The sequence below is a fragment of the Aquila chrysaetos genome, chromosome 12, assembly GCF_900496995.4.
Source record: "Aquila chrysaetos chrysaetos chromosome 12, bAquChr1.4, whole genome shotgun sequence".
Classification (NCBI taxonomy): domain Eukaryota; kingdom Metazoa; phylum Chordata; class Aves; order Accipitriformes; family Accipitridae; genus Aquila; species Aquila chrysaetos.
Genome location: NC_044015.1, coordinates 38,648,982 through 38,676,395, shown reverse-complemented (window position 1 = coordinate 38,676,395; position 27,414 = coordinate 38,648,982). Strand labels below are relative to the sequence as shown.

Here is a 27,414-nt window from a genome sequence, read left to right as displayed (position 1 = left end):
GAAGCTAACAAATTGGTTCAGTGCACAGTCAGGTAGACAATACAGTACAGCCACCCTGCTAAAACATAACAAAAACAGCTTCCCCAAGCAGGGTGGAAATTATAACTTCCCCGAGATTTGGCAGATCAAATAGTTGTGGGCAGTTTTGACATTTCCCTACCATTTAAATCTCTCATCAGGCAGGTGACTTCATTCTTTATGCCAAATAAACAATCCAACGCTTGCTCACATTAAGGAGGCTCTTGTAGTTATCTCCATGCCGTCACATCACCAACATCAAAGAGTAAGAACATCCCCTTCCCAGCAATGAAAACACCCCAGTACCTGTGGTAATTCAAGGCCTGATCCACCTCCCATTTTGTGAGAGGTGGCACAACATGAACATTGGCTGATGTGTGAGCTGCTAGAAACAGTGATTCCCAACAAGAATCTGCTTTGCTCTCAGCAAATGCACATGGCCTCGATGGCCAGCTGTGTACACCACCGCTGTGGGATGAACGGTCTTGCTGTTTTCCAGGCAAGTGACTATCGCTGCCAGTTTGATTAAATTACAGATGCTTTGAGAGACTTAAGCAAATTATCAAAATGAGCAGAGCAATCAAAACTATCAAACACACGAAATCATTAGTTGTGCTTCAGCTCAGGAGGGAAGAGGCTCTGCAGCTACTTTCAGTCTCAGGAGAAAAGCGCTCAACTACTCAGAGACAGAATCCAAATAAATCCCGTTTCCTTGGGGAACTTACATCTTGTTTTCAGCCCGCCTTTCAGATCAGTCTCTATTTAAGCTTTCACTGGACTTTTGGCTGAAGCCCACCACCTATGTGTTGTTTTCCCAACAGAGAAAAAGCAGCTGCTTTCCCAAGGCCTGAGGAGACCCGTCTGACACGTTACACTCAGGGCGAAACAGGCAGCCTACAAAACAGGCAGGGAACCCTCCTGACTCTCGGTGACATTACAACCGATCTACACAAACAGACCTAATCTTCTGGTTTTCTTCCAGCCACACAGTGCTTTTATTTTTTTAGTTGCTTCCACCATCTCTATGTTACCAATGACTAAGACCAAAGAGAAAAATAAAGTACAGAGAAGGAAAACAAAAAAACAACAAAAAAAGGAAACCCTCTGTCAAAAAAACATTCCCTATGCCAGAAGTATTAGTTAACAAGTCTGATTACTGAAAGGCAGTCTAAAGCCCTGCTTAACTAGAAAAAAAAAAAACAAACCACAACCAAAATCTAACAACAATATGTGAATTAACTCCTCCCCAACCATTACTAGAGGCTGTAACCTTTCTGCAGAGGGAACCGTCCTCTCAGTTAATGTATCCCTGTTACATGCACCATGTGCATTTCCCCTGGCCCCATGAAGGGACTAACTGTGCTCTGAGGCACAGACAGAAGACCCGTGAGACTGCCAAGGTAAAGGTGCCTTTTCTTTTTTTAAATAGATGTCACTCAACAAGGAAATTGAGACCTTTTGAGCCATTCTGAGATTTTGTCTCATGTTTACCTACATCTCAAACAGCTCCAAAAATGCCTCAAATCCTCCCAATTCCAAGGAGACATGGTGAGGTTCCAACTTTTTGCTTTGAGATCTCCAGACGAAAGGCAATATTCAACTGCTAAATACCACAGGTTTTTAGTGGTCTCCAATATCCTGAAAATATGTTATTTTTAGTATGTGGTTGGCAGAGACAGGAAGTGTTAAATCTTGGACCAGTATCAAATCTGACTAAAAATTAGCAGCTAGGAACATCCTCTTTGATTATTTATTCCACTTTCCCATATCTGAATAGCCCCAGAGGGGTAGTAACAATGACAATCACTAGGAAGACACCTGATAGCAGGTTAGTACAGAGCATTTGCCCTGCTCTCCCCATGAAAACATCCTAGAGTTTGTTTCCTCATTTTTGATCAGCAGACTCCTGGGGCAAGTGGGATGGTCTGTCAGAAAAGGGCCCCTCGTGCTTCACTGCAACTCCTCCGCTGCAACACTTGTAAAAGAGCAGGAGGAGAAAAGAAGAAAACCCCAGCCAATCCACTTCCAGATGCCTTTATTATTTTTTCAGAGGTCCTTATGCTGAGAGAACAGCCTGCAGAGCACAGAGTCAAGTTGCTTGTATTTACAAACGCAGCACAAGAAGCGCATTACAATTTGTCAGTGCTCGTAGAGGCTTCAAGGCCTTTCCTCTCAATATCTGCTAGCTTCTTTCAAATTAAGAAACGTGATCTGCTGCAGTTTTAACAGCATTTTGATCTCCATTACATTTGGCACGGTGCTGGGCCAGCCCCATTTAAATCACTGGACTCTCTATGGGCACCAGTCAGCATAAAATCGGAATTCATGCCACTTGCCTGCAGGGTGGACACGGCCTAAGAGAGGGACAGTCGAGCAGGACACAGCTCTAGCATCATATTTCTCATTAATTCAATAGTAAATCAAAACTCAGATATCAACACCGCTCTTGCAGCACTCCAAGTTTGCCCACGCTCTCAGACAGTAGCCGAGTCAATGGCTGTGAGCTCTTCGGCACCGTTCTCAACAACCAGCACATCTCCTGCACGACAGGACAGTCTCACTCATCTGCTGCCTGCCCATCGTGTCCAAATCTCGCCCGTCCGCAGCACCACACTGGGGTCTCTCTCTGTCATGCTCCCTGCCCATTAAAGGCAGCAGGCAAGCTTGATCTGTGAGACATCAACCAGCTGCATCTGCATGGGCAGTCGCAGAGCAGGAGGGTATCCATAGTGCTGCACTGCAGCTAGGGTAAGCATGTTTGCTCCCGAGGTGCAGAATATATGATGACATCCTTTAAAGAAGTTGTTTTCTTAGTGGCAGTCAATGCAAAGCTATTGGGAACCTTTTCCCTTGGCAAGCTATGAGGCTTGGCTGCCATCTCCTCTCACCTACTGAACCAGCCAGGCTTATCATCACCATCAACCCGCTCCCAGCACCAGAGGTTTGGGTTTTGCTTCCAGTTTTGGCTGCCTTGCTCTAGCAGAGATGAAGACTTAGCTCCAATATGCACGGAACAGCCTCTACTGAACTACAAAGCAGCATTCAGACACTGCTCCTCATCCCCCCAACTCCTGGCACGACCCCAGAGCATACTCTGAGGTCTCGAAAGGGCAGACGCGCCAGGGCAGGGCATTTCCTCCAGTCAAGAACAACACAGACAACTGTCACACATGCACTGCACCAGAGGCAGTACGTGAATAGCTACAAAATGCAAGGGGAAGCCTGCAGTATTGCTAACTAATAAGGTCAATACAAATGACATCAACTCCTTTAGGTCAGAACAAATGACAACCGGGACATGCCACAGAAGGCTGCATGGAGAATTCACAGATGGACAGGCAATCTCAATTAAACTGTCCTCCCCTCTCATTCTCCTCTGAATTACTGCTCTAAAACCCCTTAATTACCTAAACTCAATTAGTCTTAGAATATTTGAAGCTTCCTGTTCAGACTAATTTCTCTCTCCTTCCTCATTTGGAGTGCTTGACTTGCATTAAAGAACACTTAGTGCCTGTGGTAAGGAGAACTTTACAAAGGCAGGTCAGGACTTTGGGGTATTCACAATCTCCCCTCTATCCTTCCAGTGCCAGAGAAGATCATGCACTCAGTCTACGCGTAGATCTATCCAGATGAAATTTCAGCACCTCTGACATGCCTTTTTTTTTTTTATACCTTAAGCCAAACATTTTCATTGCTAGTAGCAACTATCATCCATTGCAGCTATTTTCACTCCTAAAGATTTCCATATGTACTTTCCAAAATTATTTGCAAAGAAGTAGTTTTCTATTATTGCTATTATTATACCTGGGAACAAAAAACCACGGTGTTAATTCCAACAAAAAAGAACATCGGTGACAAAGCAGATAGTAAGACAAGACAATAGAAGGAAGCAGTTAAAAGATTCCCTTTCGTTTCAGTGGTGCGACTTCTTTGGGCAGACCAAACCTGCACATTTTCATTCAAAGGGAAGCAATAAAATCACTGAATTCAGAGCCTCCTACTGTTTTAGCCTCTGCAATGATGGAAACCAATGTGAAGACTTCTCTCACTGTATATTTCCTTCACTTCCCATTAGAGCCTTGTAAGAAACCCTGATCATAAGGTTTTGTGCCCCTCCTGAAGTCCAAGTATCTCACCCTCCCTACAAAATATATATGAATATCGGGCCTTTTCAGGTGGAGGAGCCCACAGGATAAGGGCCCCAACTAATAGGGTTGTTGGTAGACTCATACCTCCAGGATTGCCTAGAAATTATTTGATCATTTGTGTAGGGAGCTGGACAGAAGGTAGTTTCTGTCCCTCCAGACAAGGTTTAGAGAAAAAAATATTTTTTGGCTGCAAGGACATGAGCACATGGACCTTTCAGCTTTATTATCTTGATTCAATCAGATTTTTAGATGCACCTGTGCAAAATATGTACTCTGAGTTGAAAGTCAGCTACTTTAGTTTAGCTTAAACCTATGCCAAAAAAGCTTAAACTAACCTTAAAATGGTTAGCTTGCTTAACAGGTTATTCTAAATTACTATCACATCTGTACTTAGAGCAGTTCACCGATGCCTCATGCAAGCAAACTCTCACGAATAGGAAACTGAAGCACAGACAGATTAAATGCATTGCTCAAGAATAAATAAGAAATCTCTGGGCAAGCCAGAACTGAACCTAGTCTGAGTCCCGATTCAGCACATTAACCACAAAGCTGTCTCCATTAGTGTACTTACTGCCTATGCTACGGTTGCTGTGTGGGATCAAACGCAAACTGCTTCAAAGCAAGCTCTATCAGGGAACAAGACATCTCCTCTGACTGAGGTGCAGTAGCAGGATTACACTTTTCCTGTTTAAGAGGAAACCTCTCCAACCCTCCACAAATATAGAATTGTTCTGGCCCAGAACTGGCTGGAAAACAAGAATTCTATTTTGCAACCATTTTTGAGGTTTTAGCATTTAGTTTTATTCTTGCATTGGGACAATACTGAAATTGAAAAGTAGACATTTCTTTGACCAAAGCCAAAGAGAAAAGTCAGGTTAAAAAAAAGGCAGAGACGCAAACCTTTCTCTCCCACGTCCCTTAGAAGAGCTCTTGTTGAGAATGCCACCCATCCCCTGTACTCTCAGATCTTCATATCCTGCGGTCTCTTCCCTCCAAAAGTTTTATCTCTGAGCGAAAAAGGTTTCCAAGAGACCAGTTTCCTTGAAACTAATACATTTCTACCTAAAGTTCTGTTATTAGCAAGCATTTTTTCCCAGCATTAGAGTGACATTTTCTTTAGGCACATAACTTCAGCAGGAGGAGGAGGCCATAAACCACACTTTAATCCTGGGCCTCAAGATGCAGATTACAATGCAAAGAATCATTTTGTGCCATCTATAGTTGAAAATGTCTTGCAGGCTTGCTATTGTGGAATGGCCCATTTATCTTTTCAGGTCACATTTTGGGTTTGTTTTTTTGCTGGGTTTTTCTGGTTTTGTTTTGTTTTTTTCTCTTTATAGCTGTCGATACACAAGGAAATGATTAAGCTTTTAATTTGTTTTGTAAGTTTTTAGGCTTCAATCTAAAACACAGTCTTCATATGAACCAGACTATAGTGTAACTCCTCTTTCAGGTGAGCATTGATTCATTGTTGTGCCTATTTCACCTTTTACAGGGAATCCGTGTACAGAGTTTGGAAGAACGTAACTCAAGTTCACAGCACACGTATGTTCCCTCCTTCCAAAAACCCAGGTGGGCTCCAACAGCTATTGCTGAAAATGCCAGATTGTCATGTTATCAGAGATATTTCTGCAGTGTCAGATTAGTATAAACTTAAAGCCTGGCCCTATGGGTATGAAAAACACCTCAGCTAAAATGCTATCATTTATGCAAATTATAAAAACCTGTGAATACTGATTATTTCAGCACCCAGACAGGGATATGAAACCTTTTGGCTTTGACTTGGGTAAAAGCCTCCTTCTTTCACCAATAAAACATTGTGGAAAAGACTAAAGTAAAACTAAAACTATATAAACCAAAGTTATTCTAACAGCTTGTAAAGGCAGATGAGAGTCATTACATTATTTATGCACACGAGGGTACTGGGATAGACAGGATTAGATGATTTACCCAAGATCAAACAATGAGTCAGTGACACAGTTTTCTGCTGTCCAGTGAAAACACGGATGTACAGTAAGCTGAAAAGAATTCATTTATTCCCCATATCAAAAGGATAAAGGAGAGAGCATTCCCTCTGCTATCCGAGCTCGTGGTTCCAATAAGTGTTGATAGAACTGAATTTGGCAAGCAGGAAATTAGCTGCACTAGTCACATACGCAAAGCATTTGCTGAAAACAAAAATCTTGAGTTACTCAATTAACAACAGTTTTCACTTGCCGAGGTCACAGGCCTATCTATCACAGCAGCAATTTACTCCTTGCTGCTTTCTTGAGAAGTTCGAAGGATACATTCAGTGTCCAAGGGACAGCATAATCAGTCAGGACATTGTGCAATGCCAGAGTCTTGCCTCACGTCTGCATTCAAATTGCACGAACAGAGTTACTTGGTTTCAGTCAACACCAACTTGGATGGTGGGATTTTGAATTGTGCACGGATCAGATTTTAGTGGGCTGATAGGATCAACATGAAGAAGGAACAATTCAGCTGAAGGCTTGTCAACCCTCAGAATGCCCTGAAGTGGGCCATATCCTGCCATAAATATTTGCACAAAAATCCTGCTGACCTCAGTGGTGGTTCTCAGTACAAAATGATGGCAGGATGTGGTCACAGTGATCTTTCTAATAATAGGTTTTCCATTGAGATCAATGGACATTGGGCCTCATTGCATTGCCAAAGCTTGGTTCTGAGCTCTAAAGGGAGACATTGTTTTCCTGCAGCAGGGAGCACACAATTGCCAAATTTACTTTTGGCAAAGGCAGAGGTTTATTTTTAATACTGAACAACACCAAAAATGTCTGATATTAATTAAGAGAGTGTCTTCCTTCTGCATATCTCAAAAAAAAAATCTTCCAATGTTGCTGTTGGAAAGACACACAGAAAACATGAATATATCCATATTTAAAGTCAGACATAAAATAAGTGAAAACCACTTTTCTATTATCTGAATGCAATTCTAAGTTGAGTTTCGCATACATGGAAGTAGCAGGTGCTCAGCTCTCCAGGAAAGTCAGGTCAACTTCATAAGGTGTTAAAGACCCAGGCCCTCAAATAAGTTCCTCACAGGCACATTCCTAAGTCTGTAGGCAGTACCCTTCACTCCATTTTTTCTGAGCCTATCCCTCCCTTGGTGTTCATTACAGCTTTGATGCCTATATGCAGAAATCCTTATCTTCAGGATGCTAAAGGATGACTAAATGTTTTCCAGTGTTTTATTCATTATCTCAGTTCAACTTCAACTGATTTTAATCTTGTGGTTCTGCTATAAAGATAAGAAGCAGCCTGCCAGGGAAATAAGCATTTCACAGGTTAACAGCACAACTCTTCTAAAGAGGAAGCAGGTTTGTTTTCTGCCTTGTTTTCTGGAAAATGTAAAAACAATAAAATGAATGAGAAGCAGTGGAGAACAAGTTGTAAAGGAACTAATTTCCTGCTCACAGCAGCTCTGATAAATTTCAATCTTGGATGACAGGGGCTGTGGAGAGCGAGGGGAGGGGTGGCTCTCTTCCTGGAAAGCCAGACAGGATAGGATTGATTTGAGACATCTTCATTGCCAGAACAGCCGGTATTGGCTAATCATCAGAAAACAGAGACTTCAACCTACAGGAAGCGGAGAGCAAGGAAGACGCCTGAATCAAACTTTCAGATTCCAAATGTGTAAACGAACAAAATAATAACAACAACAACAAAAAAAACCAACAACAAAAAAAAAGCCCCTACTCACACACAAGCCTTCCTGGAGACTGACAAATGCCAAAGGAAGTGCCAGTGCCCTGACTAACAAAAGAATCCTGAAACGCTGCAGGCTCCGGTGCCAGCAGCAGCAGAGCCGGCACCCAGTTAAAAGTGGGTGGCTGCCTGACACGGCTGCTGCCGGATGGAGCGGACAGCTCAGCATGAATCATGGGGCAAAGGATTCCTTCAGTCCGGGAGGAATCGGTACAATACACAGGCTGCCTGCTGTTTGCTGCCTTTTTTTTTTTTTTTTTGCCTTTTTTTTTTAAATACTCCTGACTTGGAGAGACCAGCCGTTTCCTTCCTGATGTGCTCTGTGGGCGTGCAACCGGCAGATGACTACTCATTGATGGCACTGTGTGTATGTGAGCGAGCGCATGAACGCAGTAGTGAGAGGTGCCAGACTGAAAACCCCCAGGGACTGAACTCTCACAGGTAGCCCACACAACCACTGCTTTGACTGGCTACTAACAGAGGACATCTCCCATCATCGCCCTCTCAAGGGGACCCGTTCACCCAGATCACGTGCTTTAGACAGACACACACGTACACACACGAGATTACTATAAGTCAACCCTACAGCAGATTTAAGAGTTTCGGAAATCCTTCCCGGAAGGAAGAATGTCTCCATCTCCCTGGCCACAAGGCTGGAAGCAAGGCAGAGGGTAACAGAGTTTTCTTACACCCCTCCAAAAATCTACAGGAGCTCCTTAAGTAGGGTTACAGGCAAAGCCAGCTTTGGTTTACTGATTCCTCTTGCCCCAGAATGGGGAGAGGAAATGCTTCTATTAGGCGGACCATGTACCTTCACTCTCATCTCTGTATGTCTGGGAACTATTTGAACCAAGCTATCTTGAGTCTGGGAACCACTTGAAATTATTCTCACTGGCCATTCAGACTTTTGGTCTCTCTATACACCCCAGGTCTGTTTTCAAAAGTAAGGTTAACATGGTAACAAGCTATCTTCTCTAGATACTTCGAAAGGTATTGATCACCATCTCCAGATACCACACCACCACTGTGGAAGTTGTTAAGTCCAAAAGACTCACTCGACATTTCAACTCTATCCATTGCTATTATGTCTTGACATGTTCCTTTAGATAAATTTTGATTTTTGCTTTTCAATAGTGTAACTCTCCTAAACACGAGAGAAAGAGATACTGAAAACACAGCCAAAGGAAAAGTGATTTTTAATCAGAAATATACTGATCTAGTACTACTGACACCAGTTGGAGTCTTTGCATTTATTTCAGCAGGCTCTACATCAGCTCTATCACCAACTGGCAGGCTACTAAGAGAAGCAACTGTTTTAAAAGGTAGTGTCTTATGTGCGCTACAGGACTGCCTATACGGAGAGAAGAAATGAGACTAAACCTATCAGAACAGATGATGCAAGAGAGAAGGTCTGGTCAAGTTGGCACCCAGCATTCAAAGAGCAGGAAGGCCCCACTTCAGCCAGACCCTATTGCTTGACAAGGGTGACAGTGACATGCATCTCTGCTCACATCAGAAGGAAGTAGCTGCAGCAGCACTCTGACACCCCAACCTGACTTCATGAAAGCTTTTTGTACCTTCCACTGCTCTGCTGCCGAGCTTCCAAGTTCAGTCATTGCCTAAGTCTCTTCCAGCATTGCTTGACGGTGATCTTGCATCTGTTCTTTCCCATTAGCATTAGTGACGTCTTGCCCAGCTTCAATCTTTCTCCCTACTTTTATCTTCCCTTTCTCCCATCAACAAGCTTGATTCCCTCCACATTTTACTCTTCTTCATTAATCCTTTTCTTTCTTTTCCCATACTTGCCTCCTCTGCTTTTGCAGAGGAAATTTCATTGTGAAAGTCTACCCCTGAAGACTGATTGCCACAAGAAATTCACCTCTAATTTAGCTGTAACCCACATTCATGATCTTAGGAGTCTTTTAGCTCCTTTGACCAGACCTCAAAACTGTTGCTGCCCAAATACTCCCTTTCTTCTGTCCCCACCTCTCTCTGCATTGGACCTGGCTTATCACTTCCAAGAGATAAACTGATAATGCGCAATGTGTTCTTTTTCTTCTCTGCCAATAAGGCCCTCTCACATCCCATAAAGAAACCTCTTATCTGCTTTGCCTCTAGCCTCTCCACTGATCCACAAATCAACCCTGTTTTCTTTCTGTTCACCCTTACATCTTTTCTTCTGCTCCAGTGCTTATTTTCTTTCTCCCCACAGCACATGCTTGTGCTCATTTAAATTTCTGTTAACTTAAAAGAACCCAAATCTATTCTTTACCCAGCTTTGCCTTTTTCAGTACTGCCCACTCTGTGTCCCCCATCTCCCACCTCTTCCTTTTATTTCTAAAATCACTGGGCTCACTTTGCAATAACATCTGGATTTCTCCTCCTCCAGGTTCGTGCCAGACTCTGCTCAGTCCACCTCCTGCTCCTTCATTCCACCAAAATCATTCTTCTCTCAGTTTCAAAAGGCACTTGCCAAAGTTTCAAATCAATACTCTATCTTTTCTCTCCATGGCTAGTCAGCCAACTTCAGCACTTCTAATCAAGCTCTTCTGGAAGTCCTGTCATCCCTTGGCTTAGATGATTCTTTCCTCTAATGATTCCTCTTCTCCCACTCCCATCGCTCTGGGCACACGTTCCAGCGAGGATCATCTACTGGCTTTCTGTTACCCACCTTTTATGGGCTTCTCAGTTTCCTTCTCTGCACAGAGAGCGCAAGAAGCAAAGAAGAAATCTCATCCACAGACATGAAAAAAATACAGCATCTCTATGCAGACAGAAATCCTTCTGCACTCCAGACCTTCAACCCAAGTTCAAGTTCCATCAATTACATGCAAACGGCATGAGGAGGTTAGAGTTTGGCTTTAAAACAACAGGAAGGAATGTGATGTTCAAAGAAGAAAGTGTATCACCAGCTTGAAAACAACTACGAACATGCCCAATGCATATTATTGGCCATATTCTTAACCGATTAAATCTTTATCAGCTGAGAAATGTTTCAGAAGTACCTAGTATCCTAAGAGTGGCTGCAGAGGCAGTCAGTGTTCCTCTCTGCCCTCACTCCCACCTTTTTCCATTCACTTAATGAAACAGCCTGCAACTCACACTGCTGTGTACTGCTTTGTGCTTGTGTTTATCATGACAATCAAGCCCAGCAACAGCAGCAAGTTAATAGATTTACTTTGGGAAGGGGTGAAAGGAACAAGTTCTGGTTACGGTATCCCACATTCAACGAAGTGTGAATGCTGATAAACTTCCTGGTCATGCCTATTTAGCCATGCTCTGCCATAGCTCCTGAATCAATCCAGCGTGGGTGAGCTGTGGGTAGGGGAAAGTTCATGGTTAATTGCTCACTGCTAACAGAAAAATGGTTTGCAAATGAGTTGCTTTAATCCCAAAGACGTTTGTCTCCAGTGCCTACAATTTGTAATGGTTCCATTGTACTCTTTTAACAGGTGTCTCATTTCCACTAAGTAGTTCTGATTTTGTTGACAGCAGAGTATGCTGCATCTTTGTGGAGTGACAATATATCATCTTTTCTACCCACATTATTTTTCCTTCTGCCCAAATCATACAAAGATATTGATTGATCAAGGATCCATCGGTCACTTACCAATTAGAAAAACCTGGAATGGTGTGTTAAATGCAACAGACTAAACAAATCAAAGTAAAAAGTAAATTCTTCACATCTGTATTTCCACTATGTCTGAAAATTCACCAATTTTGAACTGCCGCAGGAGGTAAGTCCTTATATAACAACATCATATAAACAATTCTCATCCCGTTTCTGTGGTTTCAAGAGTATAATACTCATATCCTCAAAAGTATCACTTAACTTTATCTCCACATCCTAAAGTGATTCAGTCTTTGAAAAAAGAGTTGTGATCTGAGTTCATCTGACATTTCCAAATTTCATACGAGAGGCTGAAATAGAGTATTGGCACTTACAACAAAACCACAGCATGGTAGTTCCATAAACCACTCCTCCGGCTTCTAAGACCCAGTTGCCTTCAGTGGACCACCACTTCAAACCTGAACTTTGCTGACTGGCTTAACAATTTGTTCCTGGTATCATGTGACAAGTTTTTGAAGCTCACATGTGTAATGGGGCATTTGCTGCTAGTACGAAAAGAAGGGGAAAAAAAATTAAAAAATATAGTAGAACATGAGGTTCCAATTGTCTGAAAAACAGAAACATCTGTTGGAGACATGAGCAGTTGATTAGCGGAGTTCATTTCTAGGGTAAGGCTCCAGTAGATCAGCTCTTCTATCTAACTATATATCATTGTAGTCACTGGAAGCATTGCAAAGAGTTACAAAGAATAGGCAGGAGAGATATAAACCATTTCTTATGGTGCTAAGTATCCTTAAAAGCCAACTATAATGCATCGGTCTTCAGCACTGCTTTACATGATACCAGCATATGAAATTAACAGCTCTCCTTAGGCCTTGCTTTTATCCACAACAGCTAAACATCTGCCAGTCTTTCAGTTATAAACCTATACTATTTTTGAAGCTTATAACTAGAGACTGTAAAAATTCTTTTGGAAGATAAACCACAATGTACAAGCTGTCAGTCTGAGCACATTTCTTACTTGCAAAATAATCAGACCAAGTTGGGTTTAGTCTACCAGTCAAGACAATGACAAAAACATTAGCTGTTTTTTAAGATGCTGCTTGGATTTCAACCTAAAGCTTTTCCAGCTCATTACACTAACATAAGGATTAACACCTTGGAACATTTGCACAAAAAACAGAGGTTAATAAAAAATGCTAATTCAGCCCATGTGCACTCTAAAGCTCCAGTGATATTGGATAGGTAGCTGAGCTGTATATACTACTTTCATTAAGGCTGCTGTTGAAGATCCTAACGCCACAAGCCTTGGCACCCAGGAGTACAAGAAACCACCAGGAAGAGGATGTCTTTAAGGTTAAGCCTCTCTTTCATTAGCTTGAATATCTAATTGAAGGATTACTAGGAATCTTAGCCCTAGCTCTTGTTCAATTCCTGGTGTCAGTGGCCTGACCTAACCTCCCAGTTTCCTAGTGCTCCATCTGCATCCACCTGTCACCTCATACATATTCCCCATCCAGGAATGGGGTACTGTTACATTAAAAATAACAACTAAAACTTGGTAGCAAGCAATTTCACTTCCCCTCCTGACTTTACTGACTATTTTGTCTTCAACAAAAACAAAATAACAAATATAAAATAACTTGTAAGATTGGTGGGTTTTGTGTTCAGGTACATAGTTTGACTCAACATATCGTGCAACCCTATCATGACTTCGGGAAGACTGTTTTATTATGCAGAAATTAAAAGGTGTCCCCCTTTTATCATGAAGGACAAACTTCCAAGATGCTGTATCTACCTAAGAAAATGGCAGTTACTAAGGGATAGTCAGGGGTTTGAGTTGCTTTCAATCTACCCTAAAGTAGAAGAATCTCTTCACACTTTAAAAAGTAAAAATTGTATTTGACTGTGGAAATTATTATCAGATGTTCCTAAAAGAAATTCTTTCCATCTGAATAGATCCAATTTTTGCAAGTATTCTTCTACCTTTCAGAAGATATTGCGCACACCCCCCGAAATCCCTTCCATGCTTTCCAGTTCTCTGTAAGAGTCTTCTTTTAATCTGCCTATTGTTAAGACCCTGCTATGTGCCTCTTTTCTCTTATCAAAGCTTATAGGTAGGTGGGGAATTCACCTGAAAGCACTGTTCCTGACACGCTAGTGAAAGCAGAGATGACCACTGTCTCTAGACAACAGATCTGTTCATCCTTCCCTGTCTGACCATGTGATCGACTTCTGATGGTACCACGTGTGGTGAGCCTCTGTGGAGTGAGCAAAGTCCAAGCATAAACCTAGTCTGGCTTTTCTAAGCACACAGTGTGGATCCTCTTTCCAGTGCTCTTTCCTGAGAATTAGAATCCAATTGTTTCATCCAGGGGCCTTCTGTTGACCCCGATGATGCCCCTATAACTTGCACACACTCTTCCCTGTAACCCCAGCTGGAGAAGGAGCCCAGCTCACTGTGTAATCCTGGTGGCCTGTATGACAGTGAAAACACAGCAAAGCAGACCAACTGTGAGTTTAGAAGTATGTGCAAAGCTTCTCTTGAAAACCCAGAAATCAACTGTGTGCAGATTACCTTGTCTCAGCTTCCTTATAGCTCTAACAGATTCTCTGGGTTATATTAGGTCCTCTGTGAGGGTACAGGATCCAGGCAGATGCAAGGACTTTCTTCTGAACCACACAGCTCCTTCAGACCAGCTTGCTGCCTATGAATTAGACTGGCCCTTCAGCTAAACCTAACTTCTGTGGAAAAGGTACATTCATTTCTTCTCCCCTCCCATGTAGCCTGAGACTTCCTATGTGAGGTTTCCCCCTTTGTTTCTTCAACAAATCTTTTTACAACCCCTTCACAGTATACATGAACTGTCTTTTACAAACTAAGCTGAACTCACTGGATGCAAGTCAGATGGAACATGAAATTCAAAAACCTACACAGGCACAGTTGTATGCCTAGTAAGATAATTATTGACCTAATAAACCCAGGCCATTAGAAGGGGTTATTGTTTCAGGCCACAAGCTGCTTTAACATGAATACTTCTCTAAGTGTTTCAACACATTGAAATAGTTTACACCTGGCTATCTTGATATATAAGCAGACAAAGCTGAAGTCCATCCACAAAAGACCAATAGACCTGTCCTAGGTCACTCCTATCAGGTCTAGAGACTTTCAATCCCTTGTTAACTTTACTAGATAAGTGACACCTTTTGCCCAAAACTGCAAGCACTTTTGTGGATTGCCATTAAGATTTAATGACAGACTTTGTTGCTTCAAAGACATCTCATGATACAAAAATTCCATTGCATCAGCTTCCTAATAATATTATAAAATTAACTGAAATTTATATCAAAGACATAAGTTCCCAAAATTATTGGTGCTGCTGCACCTCTAGCTCCATGATTAAGCAAGAAATAAGGGCCAAGATGAAAGATCTTTGGCGAGCCACAACATAACCAGAAGCCTTGGGAACTCAGATGTTAGCTTTCTCTCCACCATGATTTATGAACAATAGAAACCTCTAAATAATCTGCTCATCGGTGAATGAGCTGTGGCACAGCTCTGTGCACCTTTGCATCAGAGATGGAAGAAGATGCACTTAATCAGTGCAGAATGATACAGAAGTGGAAGACATGCCTTTGTCCCTTCTCCACATCATCCATTGTGCACACTCACTATCTCTCAAACTGCAAATAGCAGACTTGTGCTACCAACACAGAGTCATTGCTAGTACTGCTACAGAAAACACACACAAGCCTTGCATAAATAGCGGTTTGTGGATTTATCTCATTATTGGGCTTAGGAAGGATAAATAACAGCAACACTCAACTGCTAGGATCTGTCTCATTTCTGCCTTCTCTTCCTGAGAACGGATGGAAGCAGGTCCTGTAGGAGGCTTTGGACTAGACAGGACAAAGCGAAGGGGCACCTTCCTTCCAGCACCGAAAAAGCCTCTAGGAGCCACAGAGCACACTGAGCAGAGGAGGGACTGCTTGGTTTCGATGTCTGTATCCGTTATGAGTAAGTCAGTGGTGCCCTGACAAGAAGGCCTGAAGAAATTGGGGTGTGGCAGCTCTTTGGCACAACAAGAGAGGGCCCAGAAGCCTACACAGAGGGTTTCCTCTAGGATAGGCTGGAGTACGAGCCAGGGCAGGAGGCTCCTGTGCCACTGTGAGACAGGCTCCAGCCTCTGCCACAGCCGTGTGACTCATGGAGCAGGGGGAAGGGAGGGAAAAAGGCAAGACTTGGCAACCTGGGCTGTCTCACACAGTGGTAGGTTTTCTTCTCCACGGCATAACCCAGGGCCTATGTGGCGTGTGGTCAAACTCTTCAGTGAAGGACTGCAGTCCTTGTCACTCTCTGGTCATCTTCTTAATAGGAACAGACCATAACACTTAATTCGTGCAGCATACAGGGCTTGACGCGTCCTGATTCTCCCCTGCTCCAGCTGCCCAAATGATGGTTAGCAGGCTGCAGAGGAAGCAGTGCTGGTGGGACCGAGAGCCTCCAGCTCCTTTTCCCCCTGCAGCAGTTAGACCTGCCAGGCTCCAGAAGCCAGCAATATCCGCCTGGGACAGGACGCCACTCCCACACTGCATGGCGAAACCAGGACTGTGATTCACGAGTGGAACCACTTCCCTTGGGACAGCTGTAATGGCTCCCATTTCCTGCTCCCTACCCTACCCAATTTTTAAGGTTCCCATCCTCACCACAAGAATCAAACAGTTTGCACAACAGCTGCTAGTCTGCTGTAGTTTACAGACCAACACTTCAAGGTGTTTCTGGTTAGTACCTTTAAAAACTGGGCTGTACCCACTTGTGATGAGAGCCCTAGAAAATGCCACCTCCCTTCTGGTAAACTCCTTTAGTATCACCATATGTTGCTCTTAGGGCACAAGAAAAAAACTCAGGCCCCATGAGTTGTATTAAGCACCGTGACACTATTTTATTACTTTGCCTTTTGCAAAGCAAATGGCATATAAATTGTACAACCTGGAGAATACAGAGAAGACACCTCACATGCCTGGAGATGACATATTATATTTTCCCTCCCAGTCCAAATGAATCCTGAAGCCATGATATTTAAAAAAGCCTAATCATACATTGCTAAGTTTTTGGCAGGCCAGATCAAACTGTCTTAACAAAAACTTTTTCAAAAGTGGATAATACACACGTGGTCTAGCTTCTGTGACACACTGAACACCCGGACCTGTGGCTAGCACTCTCCTGTGTGCAAAGTGGCATACTTGGTCGAGTAACCATGTTTAAAGGATAACATGACATCTGCTTACCATTTCACTTTAGTGGGACTGACTGTGTGATTAGAGTTAAGCAGGTGACAGTGCTCAGTATTATAGCCTTTTCTGAAAAGCGACCATCCCAAAAAGGTTCAAAGTATGATACCCCAAAAGGAGATACAAAAATAGCATTAATCATTTTTACAAATCACAAGATCATAGGATAATTCATGTTGAAAGGGACCTCAGAAGGACATCTAGTTCAACCTCCTGCCCAAAGCAGGGTCAGCTATGAGGTCAAACCAGGTTACTCAGGGCTTTGACTAGTCCATTTGCCTTTAGGATATCTATTGCAAGCATTGAAGAGTTCATTTTTTGTATTAAAACAGAAGGATTTGCACTTAGTGAAAAAGAAATTGTAACAGCCTTAGAAATATCAATGAATGTGATCCACAGGTTACCAGGAGTCCATTAATAATAAATGTTTTCCCAGTACTAACTCCTCTGTTCTGATTTCCAACAAACTATGTTAAAGCAACAAGAATTAAGCGGAGATGTGATGGTTGATTCTCTAAATTCTGCAAATTTGATTTTCACAAGTGGCAATGACATTGACAGCTTAGAACACGAGCGTGTACTGTTAATATTGAAATACACTTACTATGAAAGTGTATTTGCTTACTGACCAAATACACTAATACTAAAATGTTAGATTTACATAAACTACCTACAGAGCCCATCCCTGGAAGTAATAAGCTATTCATTAAAGATTTCTTAGATTCTTAGAGATGCTTCCTGATAATGGTCCCATTTATAAGCATGGATTACATTTAACATGCACAGTTTTAACAACATTAGCTTGTTCTAAAGTGTGCTTTAAGCCATGTTATCAGAATTGTAGTTGAATTCCTCATATGGTTAAAGGGCAAATTCAGATAGCTTTAGTCACCTTTTTCCACGTGTCTCACAGAATTAACTGGAGATTGACGATTACAGAATGAACAAAGGGCTGAGACTGCACACAGGGCTAACATGAGGGTTACCATTAGACAGCGGGACTTCAGACAACCTCTGTGATTGAAAGGGCCCCAGGTTTTCTAAATTTCACCTTCAAAGCATTCACAAGTTTTCACTGTTTTATCAGTATGGTTAAAGCAGTGAAACCTTCTGAGGTAGGTAGGTTTATATTTTCTGAAATGTGATTCTACAATTCAACTTAATTCATACACTGGAAGGAGAATATGTCCTTGATTTCACTATAACTGTGTTCAGACAAAGGAACGCAGTTGGAACAGTCTATAAAAAAATACTAACATCACTAAAGCTGACGGAGTTGCTCTGCTAAAAATTGGTACATAAACAAGGACTAGCGAGAGCCCCATGCAGAGCTGCTACACTTTGGAATAAGAAAAGCAACACAATCACAGGTTGAGAATCACACTGAGCATGAGATGGGGTTGTTAATTCAGATTGACTGTAGCTCGGGTGCATTCAACTGCTTTGTGTATACAGAGAACTTTTCATAGGATGATAGAATGGTTTGGGTTGGAAGGGACCTTAAAGATCAGCTGGTTCCAACCCCCCTGCCATGGGCAGGGACACCTTCCACTAGACCAGGTCGCTCAAAGCCCCATCCAACCTGGCCTTGAACACTTCCAGGGATGGGGCATCCACAACCTCTCTGGGCAACCTGTTCCAGTGCCTCACCACCCTCACAGTGAAGAACTTCTTCCTTACATCTGATCTAAATCTACCCTCTTTCAGTTCAAAGCCATTACCCCTTATCCTATCACTACATGCCCGTGTAAAAACGTCTCTCTCTGGCTTTGTTGTAGGCCCCCTTTAGGTACCGGAAGGCTGCTCTAAGGTCTCCCCGGAGCCTTCTCTTCTCCAGACTGAACAAGCCCAACTCTCTCAGCCTGTCTTCATAGGAGAGGTGCTCCAGCCCTCTGACCATCTTTGTGGCCCTCCTCTAGACCCACTCCAACAGGTCCATGTCTTTCTTGTGTTGGGGGCCCCAGAGCTGAACACAGAACTGCAGGTGGGGTCTCACGAGAGTAGAGAGGGAGAATCACGTCCCTCAACCTGCTGGTCACACTTCTTTTGATGCGGCCCAGGATACAGTTGGCTTTCTGGGCTGCGAGCGCACATTGCCGGATTATGTTGATCTTCTCGTCCACTAATACCCCCAAATCTTTCTCCACGGGGCTGCTCTCAATCCACTCAACGCCCAACGTGTATTTGTGCTTGGCGTTGCCCCGACCCATGTGCAGGACCTTGCACTCGGCCTTGTTGAACTTCAGTTCAGTTCTAACAGTCAAAAAAATTCTAAATTTTTCTAAAATTTCTAAAAGACCTTGACGGTTCAGTCTGCTTTAATGACACAGTATGGAAAACAGGACACTTTGCAGCAAAGTTGCTTTTCACTTTAGAAACTACATATGTGCACTTTCTGAATTCAGAGTAACTACTGTGCTTCTGGCAGTCCTCCCACTATCATTTCATGTGTATGTCTTCCTAACAACATACATCCTCCGAAGCTCTGGGTCACAAAATGCAACACATGGGGTATGTTGGGACCACTACCAGCAGCTGGCAAAAAATGCTAAGGGAAGAATTTCTTTAATGAGCGGTATTTCCCATATTCCAACACATTTTCTGACTACCCCCTACCTTGTTTGGCAGAGGCAGGAGCATCCCTTTGCCAACGAGGATTTTGCTAAATGTTTCTCTGCTCAGTGAGAGAGCAGTGTTCAAAACCTATAGCTGTAGATGTTTTTTTTCCTCCTAAATTATCAAATTCCATAGCCATTGGTCAGACACGCTGTCTCCTGCTTCATTGTACGAGAGCTGCTATCACCCTCTTCTTTATTGCCCGATCAACATTTCTCTCTAATCACCTTCTTCCTTACTGTCTGATCTCTGTTTCTTTCTAAATATCTCCTTTACTACCATTCAAATGTGTGAATAACTTGTTTTAACATGTTTTACATGACAGACATATTTAAGGAACCAGCAGTACTAAAACATTAGAAGAATGGAACCAGCAGTACTAAAACATTAGAAAATAACACAACAGATCTCAGCTAACAATGTGCATTAAATGAGTGTATGGCATTCTCTCTCTTTTTTATAATCTATATCATCAGTACTGTTAACCCCACCTACTAAATCCACAGACACACACCTAGCATCTGTATGAAAGGAAAATGAGCTAGAAAACACCTTGTAACCTCAGAAAAAGAGAAGATGGGGATGGTATGACGGATTCATAAAGAAAAGCAGTATTTCATCCTTGTAACCGTGGAATCCAGTTTTGTAATAATAATTGTTTGTGCTGCTGACTTCCTTCAACACCTGTGACCCTGCTTGTCACGGCCTCATTGCCTGCTGGAAACTTGGCAAAAGACAAGAGAAGAGATATTAGGGAACCAATGCTACATCCTGAGAGAGGCCGTAAAGTCCAAAGGTTGAACAGAATTGCCAGGAGCAGTCTGATAAACTAAGGAAGTATGTGGCTCTGAAGAGACAAACTGCTGTGCCCAAGTACAGTATGTTCAAACTCTGCGAGCTGCACCCCAACGTCTCGCACGCTCGAAAGAGCACGCTATCCAGGGACTTTTCCCAAGCAGCCCCCTTGAAAAAGAATTATTTTAAGCCCCTTTCTGAAATGAGTATGTGAGCACTCAGTGCACCACACATGCCAGAATTTCACAGATCTTAAATCTGAAAAGCACTCCTCTTTATTTTTTCAAATTAAGCTAGGATGATTTGTTGATTTAATAAAAAGAAAAAATCCTGTGTAAAACCCCTTCTGAATTAGCATATTCAAGCCTTTCCAAAATCTGGCTCCAGTAAAGAACTTGTCCTTAAAAATCTATCAGACTGTAACTAAGCTTGTAACTTGGCATGTGAAATAAATAAGCCAATAATCAGATCCCTCAGAAATTTTCAATTAAACCTGTAAAAATAGCTAATAAAATATTCAGCATTTGAAGAGTTTTTATTCAGGAGGAGAGTACAGCAGCTTCGGTTTCATGTAAGGAAGAGCATGGGGCATTAATAACCAAGGTTTTTTTCCCCTCTTTCCTAGCCACCACTCACTCAGTTACACTAGCACAACTTTTTGTGAAGCCACACTGTAAATCCGAGCAGAAAACTCTTTTCTGGCTTTCAGAACAAATCAAACCAAGAACACAGCATGGCCCCCACAAAGAACTGAGCAAGCACGAGCAAAGAGGCAGCGCAGGAATGGCAGCCAGGGGAGGGAGGAAAAAGGACGTGAGTTGCTTTGAGCTCATATTGCTGCTGAGTACTTTCTATTATAAAACCATAACCTAATACGCTTTCAAGACTACGGCTCTGAACCGCTTCACATGGTGCACCTCCTTCCCTACGTGGGACCCTACAGGGATCTATACCGTTGCAGAAATGTGCCTGCGCAGAGAGGCTTGCAGGCTCAGACACTGCACTCTATTATACTTCTCATTATTCACTGCTTATTCACTAAACGAGAGGACAACCCCAGCAGCTCTTGTAAACACAACAGCTTCCTTGAGAAGCAACAGCAAAATCCATAAGTACGGCTCTCCTTGTAAGTAAAATGCCTGACTTGGGAGGGCTGTCCTCCCTGGGGAGCTCAGCTGTGGGAAGCGGGAGCAAGGAACTGCCTTTTTAGGACTGTGGCTGAGCAGAGCCGGGAAGCGCTGGGGCAGGAACAGGGCTCCCGCAGCAGCTTGCTGGCCTTATATGGAGAAAGCCAGGTATTTCCCCAGCTCCGAACTCGGAGCTGCACAGCCAGAGCAGCAAGGTAAGGTGAGGCAGGGCTCCCCAGCGAGGCTTGGCCCGCCACCGGCCGGGGGGACCCTCGGCCACAGCCGCACTCCTGCTCGGTGCAGACCTACAGCCCTGGTGTCTTCAGCCTCCGAGCATTTCAAATAGGCCTTATTAGGAAGCAGAGAAGCTTAATTAATTGAAAGATCGTTTTCAGATCTGTAAAGCCAGATGGTTTGTGGGTGAACCGTACTTGATTTTAATGTGACATTTTAAGGCATGCAAGGCAACATTTTGGAGCACGAGTCTCTACTGTCAGGCATCTTTTTAGCTACCTACATAAGAGGGCAGGTTTTCAGAGGTGATGAACAACTGGATTTTCTGAAGACTTTGACAGAAGAGGCAGGACACTCAAAGCCTCAGACACTCAGCAATTTGTTTAAGCATGCTTTAGGAACACACATGATTAAGACTCCTCCCCAGTTGCCTAAAAATTAAGGCTGCTTGACAGAAAATCAACAAGGTTTTAGTTTCATTCAGTTTAAGTTGCGTATCTCTTTATTAGCTGTTTTATTTTCCTAGGGAGCAAAACAAACTAAACCACTTCAGGCCAAATCCATCTATACAGGACATATGTGTAAGCACCCCTGACCATAAACTGTCCCATATTGTTGCTCTTTTTACTTTCCCGACTCGTGTTTTTAGAAGTAAAAAGAGGAGGCTGTGAGTAAAAGAGGAAAAAAGTACAATTTTTCCTCAACGATATCCATTTTTAAATTTGATTTTTAAATCTTTCTCAGAAAATGGCAACAAAAATGGAGTGTCCTTGAATATTTTTCTTTGGGGAAAAAAAATAATAATTTTCTTTTAGATATTGTTAAGAAAAATAATTTACAGTGTAACATTAAAATGAGACCCATCCGGGGACCCATCCAGACTACCCATCCAGGAATTAATCCAGCATCCCAGTTCTGAATATCAAATGGTATATTGAAATTCAAAGAATTACCCATACATTTTGCCATCGTAGTTTCTTGAAGTTAAACTTTGATAACTGCCTGCCTTGAGATGCTGAATAGTGTAGGTTTAACTGAAAGCAGCAACTTTTAACCTAGAGATACCAGAGTGGCTTCATAGTTTTGATCTGTACTACTTTTTAAATCCACAGACAAGTGTCTGCTCTACATCACAAACTACTGCCATCATTAGTGCCGTCAGGTAATAATCGCAGCAGGAAGACCAAAACTTTGATTAATCTTGCTACATCCCACTTGCAACATATTGGCAAGAAAACATGGGGGGAGTACTAATTACCCATGGATAATCACAGGGCATCCGTTTCTAGGATTCCTTATGAGAGGCCCATCAGGAGAAACGAAGCCACAGACAACATGAAAAATTACATTAAACAACTGAAAAATATCTAGATACACACCAAACTTACTCAGTATGAGCTCAGATACGCCTAGGACTTTCTCCAGTTGTTGATTGGGCTGAGATTACATTTCAATAGCTCCAAAGGAGCACTAGGGTAAGACTACTTTCATAAAAGGCATAGAAGTTTTGACACCAGGTTTCATATTGTAAATTTCTCCTTTAAAATAACTTGCTTGCCAAAGCAGTTCAGCTGCCAGAAAGGGAGAAAAGCAGGCAAACTATTCCCTTAAAAGCAATGACTGTGCTATGCTGCTCAGGTACATGAGGCATTGCTCCAGAACTAGGGAACGTTGGCTCATTAGAAGCAATTAAAAAAACTCTGAGGGGATTTTAAAAACAACAACTTCCAAAAACAAAACATGCATATATACCACATGCATTTGTTTATGCAGCTGTAATGAGTGATGAAATCCATTTATGAGCTGAAGTCACAAGATTCTAAGCAGGTCTTTGTTTAATCTCAGTAAGTCATGACATTTCCCTACTACTTATAATAATGTGATTTGGATCAACATTTTCAAACTTATGCACCTGGTTTTTAACAGTGCTTACCAATTGCACTTCTCATCTGCTTTGCTGGAGACTGAACAGTTACTTCTGAGCCACCGCTTTGATTAAGCTTCCTAAAGACAGATATAGAAACCTTGTTTTAGTTTAACATATGCCTGTAATTCTTGAATTCAGCATATATTCTGCAATTCTTGCTCAAACTGAGACTCCCTGCAACCTGCAAAGAGTGTAAATAAAAATCAATGGGACCATTAGTGGAATGACTACTTACAGCATCAGCCCTTCTACAACCACAAAGTCTATCCAGATGGATGCCCTTAAAAGATTTAAGAAGGTTTGCTATAGACAATGGCTTTTGTTCCAGCATGTTGTTGTGACTTGGAAGAATAAAATGAAAATAAATGCAGCTGTTTGCTGCTTACCTTAATGCAGCATTAGTGCCCTGAGTAACAAAGGTAGGACAGAGTATGCAGGGAAAAAAAGATTCAGCACAAATAACTATTAAGTTACACGTTTTGTGTATTTATAAACTGTGCTAGGCTTTAGATGTATTATCATATAGCTTTAACAGTATACGAATCAGTAATCCTGCATATAAATCAAGACCACATTTTTAGCTTTGATATTAAGGAGAAAAAAAAAAAAGAGGAAAAAAAAAAGGTACTTGCCACTGCTGCTCTTGCCATTACACTTCTATTAGCTTTGCAAACACATCTGATGTTTTGTGAGGATCAGATCAAATCTAAATGAATCTAGGTCCACTGTTAATCTAAATAGAGTGCCTTTTTTATATTTCTTTTAATAAGGGAAAAAATATTAGACTCCTGATCTGAACAAATAGTCAATCTACCTAATGCACAAGAGCAAGACGTCCCAGATGTAGGAAAAATTCTCTTAGCCTTTAAGGTCTGAAGGAAAGTGTTGCTGTCTACACCCATTTTCCACTTTGCTTCTCATGTTTGGCTCATTCATCTACTGCTCTCCAGAGTCCCAAATGAGCCAGGAGAACTGGTGGATTTTACAGCATGTCACCAAATCAAGATGGCAGAAGAATATAAGGAAAATGCAAGGATCTTTCACCTAGAACGTTTTGTTCCAAGCAACCTCTTGCTTATACACAAAGCATATAGTACAAGACAATTTCTTCAGCAGCTTGGACCCAAACTCAGGAAGGCTCTAAAAAGGCCAAAGCCAAATATGCATAACCAGCAAAGTCAATGTGTCACCTAACTGGCACAGAGTATGTTCCTATACCTTGCCTTTTTTACGATTATTTTTGTTGATGTAGGAAAATAATATGCGCTATTGCCAGTGTCTTTCCCGATGTGAAAAAAAGTCCTAAAACAACCATCAACATGAGGCAGCCAGGGAAGCACTGGAACTCCTGAGATGGAAAGTGGCACTTTTTCTGCCATTTTCAGATACACGCACCTATTGGATGTTTTTTATGTTATGCACAAGTACTACACGGGGTTGGGAAGAGAGACGACATTCTCAGTAGGACAGTATAAACACATTGTTGCCTTCCATTTTCTTAGGATGGCTGCATCACTCCAGTAAAAAAGTCACACAATGTATACAAGCCATAGCAAACAAGACTCTGTAATATTCTTAATGCCACGTCAATTTATATATGCTAGATATATTCATGGGAAAGTAAACTCAGATGCAATCTTCCTACCTACATTCTAAATCCATAGGGATTATATTTTATATTCCCGCATTTCCAAAGTCCTGTTCAGTTATTTTCCTTTAGCTTTTGGGGATCTACTATACCAGTGTGCCAGAAAGAAAATGAGTGTAACTACTGAAGTCAGAATAACAACTGAAAAACACTTATCAGTAGAAAACATTATTTCATACGCTAGTCCACCTGAACCAAACCCAGCTGAAAAGCTCTGAAAAGGCACATTAAAAAAAATAACTGTGAGAGCGTTAAGTAAACAGTTCCCTTACTGGATTTGCTATAACTGACTAAAACCTTTCTTCCCCTTTCCACATTAAAGGAAAGCCCTAAAACCACATTTTGCATATTTTATTAGTTCAAACCTTTTCTAACATGGTTCCCAGGGCAGACCAAGTCTAACAAACTTTAAAAAATGAATCTAACATTGTTCTAAAATAACAGTATTAGAATCTGGTAGAGTGTGAACAACAGGACTATCAATAAATGTCTACTCTTATTCCCAGACCCAGAATGGAATTTTAAACAATTTTTAGCCCCTAAGATTCACTATTTATTGAACCTGAACTTGCACACCAGCTTTAGTAATCAATGTTACCCATCTCACGCCTCTGACTGCTTTCATCAGAAAGAAGAATTGCACATTGGGAGAAAGAAAAACATTTTTGTGACTGTTTTAAAAATCGTAGTTGAAAGTTTCTTGAAAGGTCAAAAAGCTAGGAGTTATCCTGCTAGAAACAGATTAGCAGGCAGAGGGTAGGCAAGGTGGTCAGGGGTGTATGGGAAGTATAATCTATCAGATTGATAGCACCACGATGTATATGGTACAATTACATCTTATCTTCCCAGCCCTGCAACCAAAATAAACCACATGGAAGTCTTGGAGTCTGATTCTGTTGTCTTTAAGTACACACCCCTTAGGGTGGCGACCCAGGACACACCACACATCTTTTACTTCATGTAAGACAAAATCAAAACAAATATAATCAGTATTTTTCCTTTTAGGACTCTCACTGAGACTCTTTGATGTGTTTTCCCTAATCGTTTTCTCTTTTTAATCATCACACTCAGGGGTTTCTCTGAGCTTATAATGGTCTAGTTTTTATGTAACCTCTTCCATGCGGGCGCCTTCCCAAGCTCCCAACACAGCAACTGCTGTAACAGTACACAGCAACGCTACACCAAAGAATACCTTGTCCAAATGAAACCAAAAGGGAAATTTAGATGAGTACATTCTGCTTAGGTTGGAATTTTGGCTCAGACACAAGTGTTAACACTTCTGGTCTTGCAAAAAGAAGCTCTAATGGAGATACTGAAAATGAAAGTATCTCTTCTACTTCAAAGCTGAAAATCTGGCCACTTCTATAACAAGTTTTTCTGCTCTGGGAAATTTTACTTAACTATACCCATGCATGAAGGGGAAATCCTTGGTCCTACAGGTTAGCTGTGGGTTTGCCATTCACTTGACTAGACCTGAGACTCCACCAGGATGATTTAGTATCCATGGTACAAAACTAGTTAAATTTCTAACTTCTATATGGCTGCTTGCCAACTTTTCTTTGTCTTCAGAGCAATTATTCACATTTACATTTTATCTTGATTCTCTTTAGCAATATCCCTATTTCCATAGAGAATCCTTAAACAGATTACCACATTCTTTTCAGTGTTGCCTAAGAGGTGCATTGGTGTACTACAGTTCTAAAATTTTCCAGATCCACTATTAATAAAATGCCTAAATTTAAAAAGGCACTACGCAAAACTCGCATAACTGGAACACCTATAAAATGCCCCGTAAACAGCTGCCCTACATCTAAGCTGCCAGTAGATTCATGAGGTTCTAGAGTTAACTTCCATTTATCTGCTAAGATTTACTGATACCGCTGATAGTCATTTCTGTTGTTCTCTGCTGTGCCTTGTCAAGACACTGCACACGGAGGAAGCAGGAGCTAAGACAAGAACTGGAAACATTTCCTTCATGTGGGAAGGTGCCCTGCTAAGAAACTGCTTATTGAACCTGACAGCGAGCGTATAAACAACATTAGAGGGAGTGCTCACACATGTACTCCCAATAAAGGGGAGGACAAGGCGGTGAAAGTCAGAGCTATTACAAGACAAATACAAATTAAAGACACTGGTTTTAATCGCCAGGATATTAAAATATTTTTGAGAGCTCTCAGTGTTTGGGGGAGGAGGGAGGGAGAGAAGGGGGTAGGGGGAGCAGCAAGCTTTACTGAGACTTTTCTTACAGTTTGTATCACCTTTTGTGGGAAAATCATTCTAGAAAAAAGCAACAGAGGATTTTGAAACTAACA

The 27,414-nt window shown here is 41.9% G+C and overlaps 1 protein-coding gene across 1 annotated transcript in view; it reads right to left on the bottom strand.

The window, feature by feature from the left end:
* FGGY (FGGY carbohydrate kinase domain containing) overlaps positions 1-27,414 on the bottom strand; it is a 301,140-nt gene that overhangs the window by 263,225 nt on the left and 10,501 nt on the right. The window contains exon 4 of the mRNA XM_041127624.1: positions 23,461-23,531. The gene's annotated coding sequence lies outside the window, so the exon portion shown is untranslated. The remainder of the gene's footprint in view (positions 1-23,460; positions 23,532-27,414) is intronic.